General features: G+C 37.0%; 1 long non-coding RNA gene across 1 annotated transcript; it reads right to left on the bottom strand.

Annotated features, from left to right (window-relative positions):
• Positions 1-579: 579 nt before the first annotated feature.
• On the bottom strand, positions 580-7,601 carry LOC136287821 (uncharacterized). Its single transcript, XR_010720360.1, has 4 exons — positions 7,564-7,601; positions 2,664-2,705; positions 2,286-2,452; positions 580-1,453 (listed from the first exon to the last, which is right to left on the bottom strand). It is a non-coding gene; the product is annotated as an uncharacterized lncRNA (long non-coding RNA).
• Positions 7,602-10,896: the final 3,295 nt, after the last annotated feature.

Raw genomic sequence — 10,896 nt, 5'->3', positions numbered from 1 at the left:
ATTTGAATATTTGGAAAGCAGGGTGATTTTGAGCATTATTGTCTTGTTAATGTCTTGTCTGACATTTTTCCAGCAACACACAGTAGAGGATAATTGAATAGGACATGTATAATCTAAAAAGAAACACACTTTTTATTTGAATTGCCATTATTGATCCAAATATCAGGTCTCCAGTCTGAATACATTTGGCTTCTTAAGGAAAGTTATGGGATCTTACATGTGTACTAGATAATTCAGTAATGAACAAGTGCTAAATAGAGTTTGCTGGAGCTGAAATAGTACTTACAGAGTTTTTGTTGGTTTCAGCAATTGAGGGTAACAGCATTATTCTTGTCACATAGATGAGACATAAAATATACAGGTAGATTAGACTAGCAGGATTAATCTATCCAAATGAAGCTGTCTACAGTATGAATGTCTGAATTTGAGCTAGACCCTGTGAGATCTCTTTATTGTGAATGTAGAGAAAGTAAGTACACTAGAGTACAATTCACTTCATGCTGAACCTAAAGTCAGTGTGTACAGAACAGGTCAGATGCATGAAAATCAAGGACCAGGACAACTATTTTAGAGGTAGACACATACTTTGTACATTTAATATAAAATGAGATTATTGATACAGGAAGGATCTTCACACAGGAAGGACCAAGACTGACAGAGTCCAGCCACATGCCTCAATTTCAGTGAAGTTAATGTCTAGCATTATTTCAGTGGAGAAAAGGAAGTACTCAAAACAGCTCAGTCTAAATTCTGTAAGTTACTGTTTCCCATACAGTTGGGTTTTTTAAGAGAATTCAAAACTAATTTAAACCTAAAGGAAAGTAGTACAAAACAGGACAAGAAACATAGAGGTGAAAAAATATTACTCAGCTTGAGAAAACACCTTGGCAAAATAAAATATGATATATGTCAAATTAATACTCTTTCCATTGCTATTTTCTTCCACCGGTACACAAGAATGTCCTCTGAATCACACAATTTAGTAAACTGTGATTATACTGATCCCCAAATCAGAAAACTGGGAAAATATGGAAAAATGTCTGAAGGCATATCGGAATGTTTATGAAATAAAGTAGAAGAAAGTCAAATTTCCAGTGTGTCCATATAATGGTAAGCCTGACAGGACACAGGACCTACTTTTCTTATTTAGAACTAATGAGCATAGTTTTTTATGTCTGGCTAGACATAGAGAAATTTGGACCAGAAGAAAGAGTTTGCATGTTCAGCAGTCTCACTGAAGATAGATAGCATCAGGTTCTGGGCTAAGTCTGTGAAAAAGGTGGATGAAAATGATACAAATAAACACCGAACTTGTTCACTGGAAAATGATACAAATAAACACCGAACTTGTTCACTGAAAAGAGCATCTCTGCCTCAGCCACCGAGGAGGGCAATGACTGTCTTTGATCTTGGCAGTAGCAGTTCAGTCTGCAGTTAATATGTTCATGAAATTCTGAGAACCAAAACACAGATAAGTACACATTGGCTCTTAGAAGGGTATATTATGTCAGCAAATTAACATGGGAAACTGCTGCTTCTCTCACATGAGAAATATATGTGTTAGCAGAAGATCTGATGTAAATTTCCTTCGGCAGAGACCCAGCATCCCTGTTCTACCTGCCAACCTAAAGGTTAAATACTTAGCCCTATAGTTAAATACTGTGCTTTTTGGTTCAAGCAATTTCTGTGATGTGTCAGAAGTTAATGTGCATGTGTGTGTTTGTATATATGGTTTTTTTGAGAGAAGGATTTTGCTAAAAAGGCTGTATAGGGAATTTATACTGGCAAACTCTCAGGAGGAATAGAGGTGAAAACATATATACAATATTAACATTAGTAGTTAGTATAGTAACTCAATTCCATTCCTGTGCTGGGGTTTGTGGATGAACTTTAGTGAATAAAGACACTGATACAGTACTACATAAAGTCCCTGGATTGAAGGCATAATGTGATATCACCAGGAACAGAAACACGTTTGAGATTCAACTTTTCTGACACATCTCTTGGTGGTATTCTTGCAAAAATTTCAGTACGAGAAACACTGACCTGAGAGAATAAAAACTTCAGTGGCTATTTGTCATTATCTTACTCTGAACCCAAGTTAACCACATGCAAGGAGTGAGACTGTACTTGAAAACACCTGGAAAACATCTGTGTTTTTACGGAACAACACCATTAAGCTTTCTCCTTTTATCGGCAAGAGATCACACTTCTACTGCCTAACGGTCAAATGTAATATTTTCTTTTATGATCATCAAAAATAGTGTACAATGTGCAGAACCTACCATGGGAAATATGAAGTGCTAATTCCCCCTTTTCACTGAAGAGATTGGAAAGAGATTGAATTCCATCCTAATGTAGAATCTCTTTTTGTCGTCCTCAACATTTTGCACTCCATGTGCTGTAACTCTTGCTTTAAAGCCTGTCAAGTTTGTTTACAGAAGCATCATCCCTGGAGCAAGGAAGAAAACCAAAGTAACCTGGTCAAAAGACAAGGAACAAAAACCTTCAAATACAGGATGATGGGATTCTGCAGAGGGAATTTGGATTCCTTAATCACTCAGTATCGTTTCTCAGGGGAAAGTTTCTCACCTATCCTTTTTTTTCACCCCTCTTCTTACCCACAGATAAAGTGTGTAGCCCCCTTGCTTTTACATGCCTACCTTTTCCATCCTTCCCCACTCAGGCATTTGAATGCAGTTTTTCTGTAAAACACAAGCAATAAACTCAAAAGAGGAAAAACAACAAAAAAAACCAAAAAAAAAACAACAAAAAACCCCCAAACCGACCAACCAACCAACCAAAAAAACACCAAATAAGCACAAACCACACACATACAAAAAGCAACAAACAAACAAAAACAAACAAACAAAAACCACACCAAAAAAAAAAACCCCAATAAATATAGCTGAACAGGAATATTCCATTTTCTTCAAACATTCTACTGATTATTTTCCCTCAAACGTCTTCTTTTTGTTCTGTCTGTCCCTAGCTGCTCTCATGGCCTTGTTGAAAGCTTTCTAATTTGGAGCCAAAGAGGAGGCCAGCTGACTGCAGGCAGGGCCTCACCCCAATCTGCCTCCTGCAGCCTCAGCTCTCTCTGAGAGAGATGGATTACTTAATTGCAATTATATTGTGCCAGCGTTTGCCTTTGCAAGTGTAGCAACTTTTGGGAAAGCACTTTTCGAATATAAGAGACAAGTACAATTTCAAAATAGAGCAGTTTAAACCATTCTATTTAATTCAATAAAATGTAATGGCAAATTTTATTTTAAAACAACCCCAACTCCTTAAGATGGTATAAAAAAATCAATGAAAATCTATTTCCATAGCTCCGGTTGCACCATTAGAGAAGCTACACTTTTTGGATTCCATATCTGTGGGGTTTTACTCATTTGATCCCAATTCAATCTTGTACAATTCTTGCCAAGGAAGATAGGAAAACTGACAAGTGAAAACAAAACAAAAAGAAAACCAACAAAGGAACAAACCTGAAACACCAAACCCCACAAAATCTCAGAATCTAATGTTTAGTCTCACATTTTTTGAAAAATACTTGCTTACTGATGAGGCGATAAGGTCTAAAAATGAGGGACATTAAATTTCAAAAGGTGTGTTTTCAATGGTTAAATTACCTCTCTTTCTAGTTATTTTTTCAGGTAAGGCAAAAAAGTATGCCTGATGTAAGATTTGAAGCTGTAATAACCCCTAATAGTATGAAGAAAGGTAGCATACATAAGCTGTATCTTACAAACAAAAAAATTTGAAAAGGTAAAAGAAGGAAAACACCACTTTTTATTTCACTGCCCCCAACATGTCATTCAGCACATGATATGAAATGAGCTTTCACACAGAGAAACCTACCCAGGCCTATAAATATGTCTGTTTACATTTTCAGGGCAGTGCAGGGGAGCACCAGGCCTCCTGGAAGAAGCCACAAGCGTGCCATGCCAAGCCCTGTGCTGACACTCAAAGTCCCCTAGCTCTATCTAGTGGATGGAAAGGAGATTCTCTTTGCCATGCAAAAGCTGCTCAGTGCTTTTGCTGTACATTTGAATACAACACAAACACCTTGTCTTTCCTCTTTTAGTGTAGCTATGCGTTCTATAACCTGATTAATGCAATAACAATATCGGCTGTATTATTTTATAATACTTCTGTTTTACTCCTCTTGCACAAAAACCTTGAGATGGGGTCATAGGGAGAAATATTATTTTATTGGGCCACTGATATCATTGGACAAAAACAAAAGTCACACAAGTTCTTTTCTGGAGCTAAACAAGAAATTTTATGTTTTGTGCCAAACTAGATCTTCACCAGAAAATATTATTTTCCTCCTTATTTCCCCTCTTTTTTTCTTGCATTATGAGTTTATGGTTATGAATACTTTATTTACAAAGATACTGCTTGTCTCTTCTATACAGTCTTGCATAAAAATCATAATGACTGTAGCATCAATATAGTAAATAATATTTTTTCATTTCTCTTAAGGCAATTAGTTATGGCATTTTGTCTTAATTTTTGTATATTATATCTATAACAGCAAAATGAAAGACAATAGGAGACAAAAATGTTCACACAACTATTAGCTTATAGGAGTGTTCCCTCTTGAAACTCAGCTGTAAATCCAGCCCAGGTTTCCACCTACTCCTTCCTGCAAAACCTTGTGCATGGAGGAAGACCTGCATGGGGGTTGCCAAGTTGGGATGACAGCACAGCCGTTGCTGTGGACTCAGTGGGCACCCAAAGGCCTGGCAGGAGGTGAGGAAGAAAAGCTTTTAAGGGGATCCGCTAAAGCCACAAGGTAAAATTCACCTTTTTCATTAAATTTCAGGATAGGGCTGAAACAGATTTTCAGGTCCCCTCACAAAAACAAGAGGAGTTCAATGAGATTCCGTGGGAGATCCCCTCCATAAGTCGCTGAGCAAGTATGCTCACTCATTTCTTAACAAGATATTTGTCAGACTGAAGGGTGCAAAAGCTCAATTACATTTCTTCATTATCGTCACACATTGCACAAGTTTACATTTATTTAGGGTCTCCCAAATGAACTGATGAGATGCCTACCATATGACCTGGTTTTTAAGGCCTACAGGAAATTTATGCTTGTGCTGAATGTAGCTGCTAACTTGCTTACTGGAGTGAGAAATAAGTCTTTCTCTTCCAAGCACCCTTGTTTAACTCTGAACAATGTTTGACTTTTCCTTTTGATCAGTAAATCCCTCTATAGTTGAAACTTCCTTCACTGCCAGGGAATTGATCTGTTGAAACATTTTGACTAACTTCCCTTAGCTTTTGCACAAAAACTCTTTCCATATAGAAGTCTGAGAGGCCATCAACTTCTTGATGTATTGTGATTTCAGCAAGGACCAGCATTGTAAAAGTCTCAGAAGCATAACTGCAATAAAAAGTACACAAACCTAAATAAATCAGGACAATGCCAGGAAAGCTAAAGAGAAGTGAAAGGAAATGTAAGATCATTGGCTTATCTAGATTAGAAAAATACTTTAAGGCAATGTAACACGTAACATATCCACCTTCACTCCAACCAACTAAAATGCATTGGCAAAAAATTCTCTTCCTCGTATAATTGTGTTTACATTAAGATTTCTGACAAGAAATACAGAAAACTGTACTACTCAGTATTGTGACTTTTTTAGTTGATACAGGTTTTTTTTGATGAACTGACACAGCTTTATAAAAATAGACAAGTTTTATTTATTGAGAATATATGTAATGATTTTTAAAACAGAAGTATTTCTAACAAACATACTCCTTCTCCTCCCCTGACAACCTGCACCTAGTTTTGCCATAACACAAAAAGATTCTAGCAGGGACCTACCTGTAAATCAATATTTTACATTTTTTTCCTATAATTTTTCAAAGTATACACATTTTGAAAAGTCTTCCAATAGAGATAATGGTTCCTGTAAAGAAAATTTCACCTTAATGTCCTTAATTAGTTTTAGCAGACCTTTGTTTAGATCAAAGATCTTGAGAGTCCCATGGAAGCACAGATTTTAATTGAGTTTAATCTATTTTGAAACAGTAGACAAAGATATCATAGTTTTCATAACATGTAATTTTACCTACAACCAGTCTGAATAATTGCTGAAGATCAGAGAGCAAGCAACTGGCAGAGATGAGAAGAGACAACCTTGTTTAGTGCTTAGCTGTACAACACTCAAGTCTTATCATTATTTACTGTTTTTGCCTGAAGCTGAGGAGGATGTCAGAGGAACTCTACTGAGAGCACAGCACTGTCTTGGGAGGATGGGATGCTCAGAAAAGAATGTACTACAATTAAGATATTATTATGCTGGGGTGGGAAACATTTCTGGGTTTGTTTTTTTGGTTTTTTGGGTTTTTTTGGGACAAGACAGTGATCCACTGAAAACATATCAATTCTAAGATATTGTAATATTTTTAATAAATACTAATATTTATCTGTCCCATTTATATTGTACATGCATTCAGATCTTGTTGATTTAGCTAGTTTCCTAAATCAAAAAGTATATACCCATTTGCACAGTTGATATTACATAAGCAGTTAGCTAAATTAAAAGCTGGAATGAAAATAGGAATATTATCACTAATTTACAATACGATGATTTCACAATCAAAACTCTACAACATGATGAAGGAATGTACAACTGGACACCTTAATGTATTCTGATGAAAAATTTCAAAATTCCTAAGACTTTTTTTTCCCTTGGTGAGGTTTTGCAGAAAAACTGAAAAGTTTAAATACAGGTACATAAGAGTAATTTATTCTACACAGACTACCACTTAATTGAATTGTAACTACACTATGAGGATCTTTTGAAAATGAGGAATGAATCCAACAGATTATTTCATCTTGATTGGGGAAAAAAAGCAGTGTAAAAGCCTCTACAAATCCTGAGTCCTTTTGTTGACAGCCTGAAGTACCTGTGCACAATGCATAGGTACTGATTAGGCATTTATCTGATGTATTGAAACACTGCTATGGAACAGTTCGCAATGTATCAGTCTCCCAAATGCAGGTTCAAGCTACGACGTGTCCACATAGACTCATTTTATTTTCACATTTTGAAAATACTCACTAGAAAACTCCCAGGGAGGTGAAACGCTTCTGGCCCTCAGATGAAGCATTTTCAACATTCATTTCTTGGACCTTCATATGAGTATTCATTATATTGCTGAAGGGATATCATTTCACCCCTGACTTTTTAAATTGTATACAAAGCTACATAGATCGTAACCCATATATTCCTGCCTCCAAGTGCTATCTCTATTGCACCTTGCCTATTAGGATTCAGTAATTATTAGAAGCCATGGGCTTCATTCCCAAATTGTTTGTGACTGCAAACCTCCCTTCTTGCTTGCCTCCAGACACACAAGTGCAAGTACAGTAAAAAATAACTGCAATTCTTACAACACTCCCTTATATCTCTTACTATCACTCTGCTTCCAGTTGTAATTCCTGATTTGTAGACTGCTGCTGCAGGCAGTCCCACAACACAAGTAATGAGTCATGCAGAGCAGTACAAAGTGCCCAGGCAAACAGAGAAAATCACTTACACGCTCAGGAGTGCTGCAGCCAGCAAGGCAATATGTAGAATTTAGACAGTGGCAATATATCTAGGGCACAGCTGAAGATATAAGCCCTTCCTCTTTCACCTAGTCAGAGCACAGCTGGGGAAGATAGAATTCATGATTGGAGCCTGGGCCATCCCAAGAGGGCAGTAACAACAAATCAGCAAGAACAGCCTGCCAAAGGGAGACCAGGCAAGCATTCCCTTTCTAAAATATGCTAAATGAAGGGAATGAGCATGAGGTAAGGGACTGAATCCCTTGCATTGAACAGGAAACAATTCAGCAGTGAGAAAGGGAAAAAAAGGAAGGAAACCCCCTTTTAAGGTAGTATACATGTGGAAGTTGATATATTGTATTGGCACACTTCTGAGTTGCAATATATGGAAAAACTAGCATACCTGATTCCACCCTCTCTCTGAAACAGATGGTTATGCTAGTGAAGGAACAGCTGTCAGTGTGCCTCAGGCACAGATGTGATCTTCAGGACATGTTTAAACTGTCAGAGATCTGTCCACTGGGACCTAGGCCACACCCTGTGCTGTCCTTTACTAGAATGAATACTGATCATAGACTGGTTTGGGAGGGAATGGACCTTTAAAGGTTACCTAGTCCAACCCCCTCAATGAACAGTGACATCTTCAACTAGGTCAGGTTTCTCAGAGCCATGTCCAACATGACTTCGAATTTTTCTAGGGACAGGACACCTACAACTACTCCTGGCGACCTGTTCCAACGTTGCACCACCCTCATTGTAAAAAACTTCTTCCTTATGTCTAATCCAAATTGATCCATCTTCAGTTCTAAACCATTTCCATCATAATGATGAACACTAGGTTCCTGTTATCCTGCTTCACCTCAGTTTGTGTGAAGGGATGGAAACCTGGGCATCCACTGCCAGTAAGGATCGAGAGCATGTTATACTCTGCCCATTCTGGATGGTTGGGGAACAAAGACTCTTGTCCTGTTAATTATTGTAAACACAAACATATAAATGAGTCATGACTTATATTCACTTACCTCTTAATGGGAAAAATGTAATCTACTCTGCTAGCAAGCACAAAAATCACTCTTCATCACACCTCCGACAACATCTGTGTGTCAGTAACACTTTCTTAGGCTACAGATGGTATTTGTTCCGTGCTGGTTTTGAAGACCCTGGGCTTCCCCTCAAGGGTGCGACAGCATAAAAGAGTGCATATGCCAAAGTCTGCTCTTCCTGAGAGCCATCACTTGCAGTAGACTACTCTGATTGTATATCTTCAGGTTGCTGTGCAGAAGAAAATAACCAAGTAGACCACACATGAGGATCAAATTAAGGGCTGAAGTGCTGATTTAAATTCTGTCGTCACCGTGGTGTAAGTACAGAGAAGCTCTACTCATATTGGTGCATTTAAACTGATACAAAATGAGGGTAAGTAAAACAAGGGGCAATACTCTACGTACTAAGGAGTCTTCCTAGCCCTTGAGGTAGTTCTGTGCAATATTAAGGCATTCAAGAGAGGATTTTGAAAGAAAAGGCTCTGAAGAAATATTGCCCTTGCATTATCACAGTTTAAGGTCTGATATGCAGAGTAGAGACTGTAGCCTATTATGTCAGGAATCATGTTTAAGATGTCAGATGAGCTTGAATAAATCTTCTTAAAGCTAATAATTCCTTTCATTGTTATTATTTACTCATCAAAATGATGTACTGACTTTGAAAAAGCAGAATTCATGGGATTTTCCCACTTCTATCTTTAAGAATGCAAAATCTTATGAGGCAACAGACAGGAGTTCAAACAGGTTAATAGATAACAAAGACCAGAATGCTGTGATTATTTGCACTAATATAAATAAGATTTCATGTATCTCAGTGGAGGTGTGATTTGTTTTCTGTGAGAATATTACTTTTTTTTTCTCACAGTGTCAGTTCAAACTGGTTTTAGAATTAAATACACATAGATAGTGTCTACACTATGACAGGTGAAGAAATATGGTTTTCTTAAAACAAAACAACATTTGTGTCAGTCAGAACTAAAAGATATCTCTGTCTATCTGCTGTAGAGAGGAGTGGCTATGCAGTAACTCAGCAAAAATCTGAACAAAGATAAAAAATGTCATTTATTATGCACTTAGTCGACAGAACAGCTCTTAACAGCAGAAATGACACACAAGAGTGATGGAAAGAGGATATTTAAAAACCTTTTAATTTTACATAACCTGTAACAGAATAATTAAATATAATTATGGTAATTAATAGCACTGATTTTGATTAGTATTAGAGAATATATAAATATTAAAAATTCTATTCTTGCATGGGAGAAAAAAGACACAGAAATCCATAGACAGAAGACTAACAACGTACCTTGTTTTTTCTTCTTTCCAAGACCAGGATTCAGCAAAACAGAAGGAAATTAATGAGAATAAAAATATTCTTGACATTCTTTCCAGTCTTAGTAGGTGGAAATTACATTTTATTAATTTTTTTAGGCTTAGTACTATGCTGCTTAATTATCCATTTCTTCATGTTCCCATGCCCACTTGTAATACTGCTGGAAAAAATAGTTTATGGTTTTGTTTCAAGTCTCACTTGAATAATTTGGATAAAAGGTATCAGCAGTACTTCAAGTTTTGCAAGACAACAAGAAACACTCCAGAGTTAACCTGAGAAGAATTTTTCTTCTATCACTCAAGAATCTTTAAAAAAAAAGCCTCTTCCATGTTCACAACTCTTGGAAGTATTCTTGTAGCCACCAGAAAACTAAGCTGGATACAAGTGTGAATTCCATCAAATACGTGAGTCTGCTCCCTCAGACACTGAAATCTGGCCAGTAAAACCAGCAAATTACCCAACACTATTTCCATTAGATCTCTCACTTAGGAAACAAATTTCATTGGATCTTTTGGGAAATATTTTATTGCTTCAGGGAGTATGTGCTATATTCTGGAATTTGATGGGTTGACATGGTGGCAGTTTGTACAGAACTGCTGGGATAGTTATCTACTGGATGAGACAAAATTAAGATGGTGCCAATATTTGACTGTCAACTTGGATGTGTGCTGTTTGGAGTTTCCTGGTCAAATTTAATTTGATTATCTACATACTTCTTGCCCTTTAAAAAAGATATGATGTGACAGAAGCAAGCTATATGGACTTCTGTTCCATTTATTTTGCTCTGAGTTTGTGGGCATTTATCCTGTGTATGGCTCTGTAAGAAGAATCTGTCCAACCCCACTTTTAAAACAAATTATGTTTATGATGTGTGAGGAAACTGTACTGTGCTGGATCCAGTGGCCCAAGAGAGGCTGAGCAGAAACATCCAGTAGGCACACACAAAG

Source organism: Chamaea fasciata, unplaced genomic scaffold, assembly GCF_029207755.1.
Source record: "Chamaea fasciata isolate MVZ Bird 193981 ecotype frontalis unplaced genomic scaffold, bChaFas1.0.hap1 SCAF_3, whole genome shotgun sequence".
Lineage (NCBI taxonomy): Eukaryota > Metazoa > Chordata > Aves > Passeriformes > Sylviidae > Chamaea > Chamaea fasciata.
The sequence above is the reverse complement of the archived record's forward strand: the minus strand, read 5'-3'. Positions and strand labels throughout refer to the sequence as shown.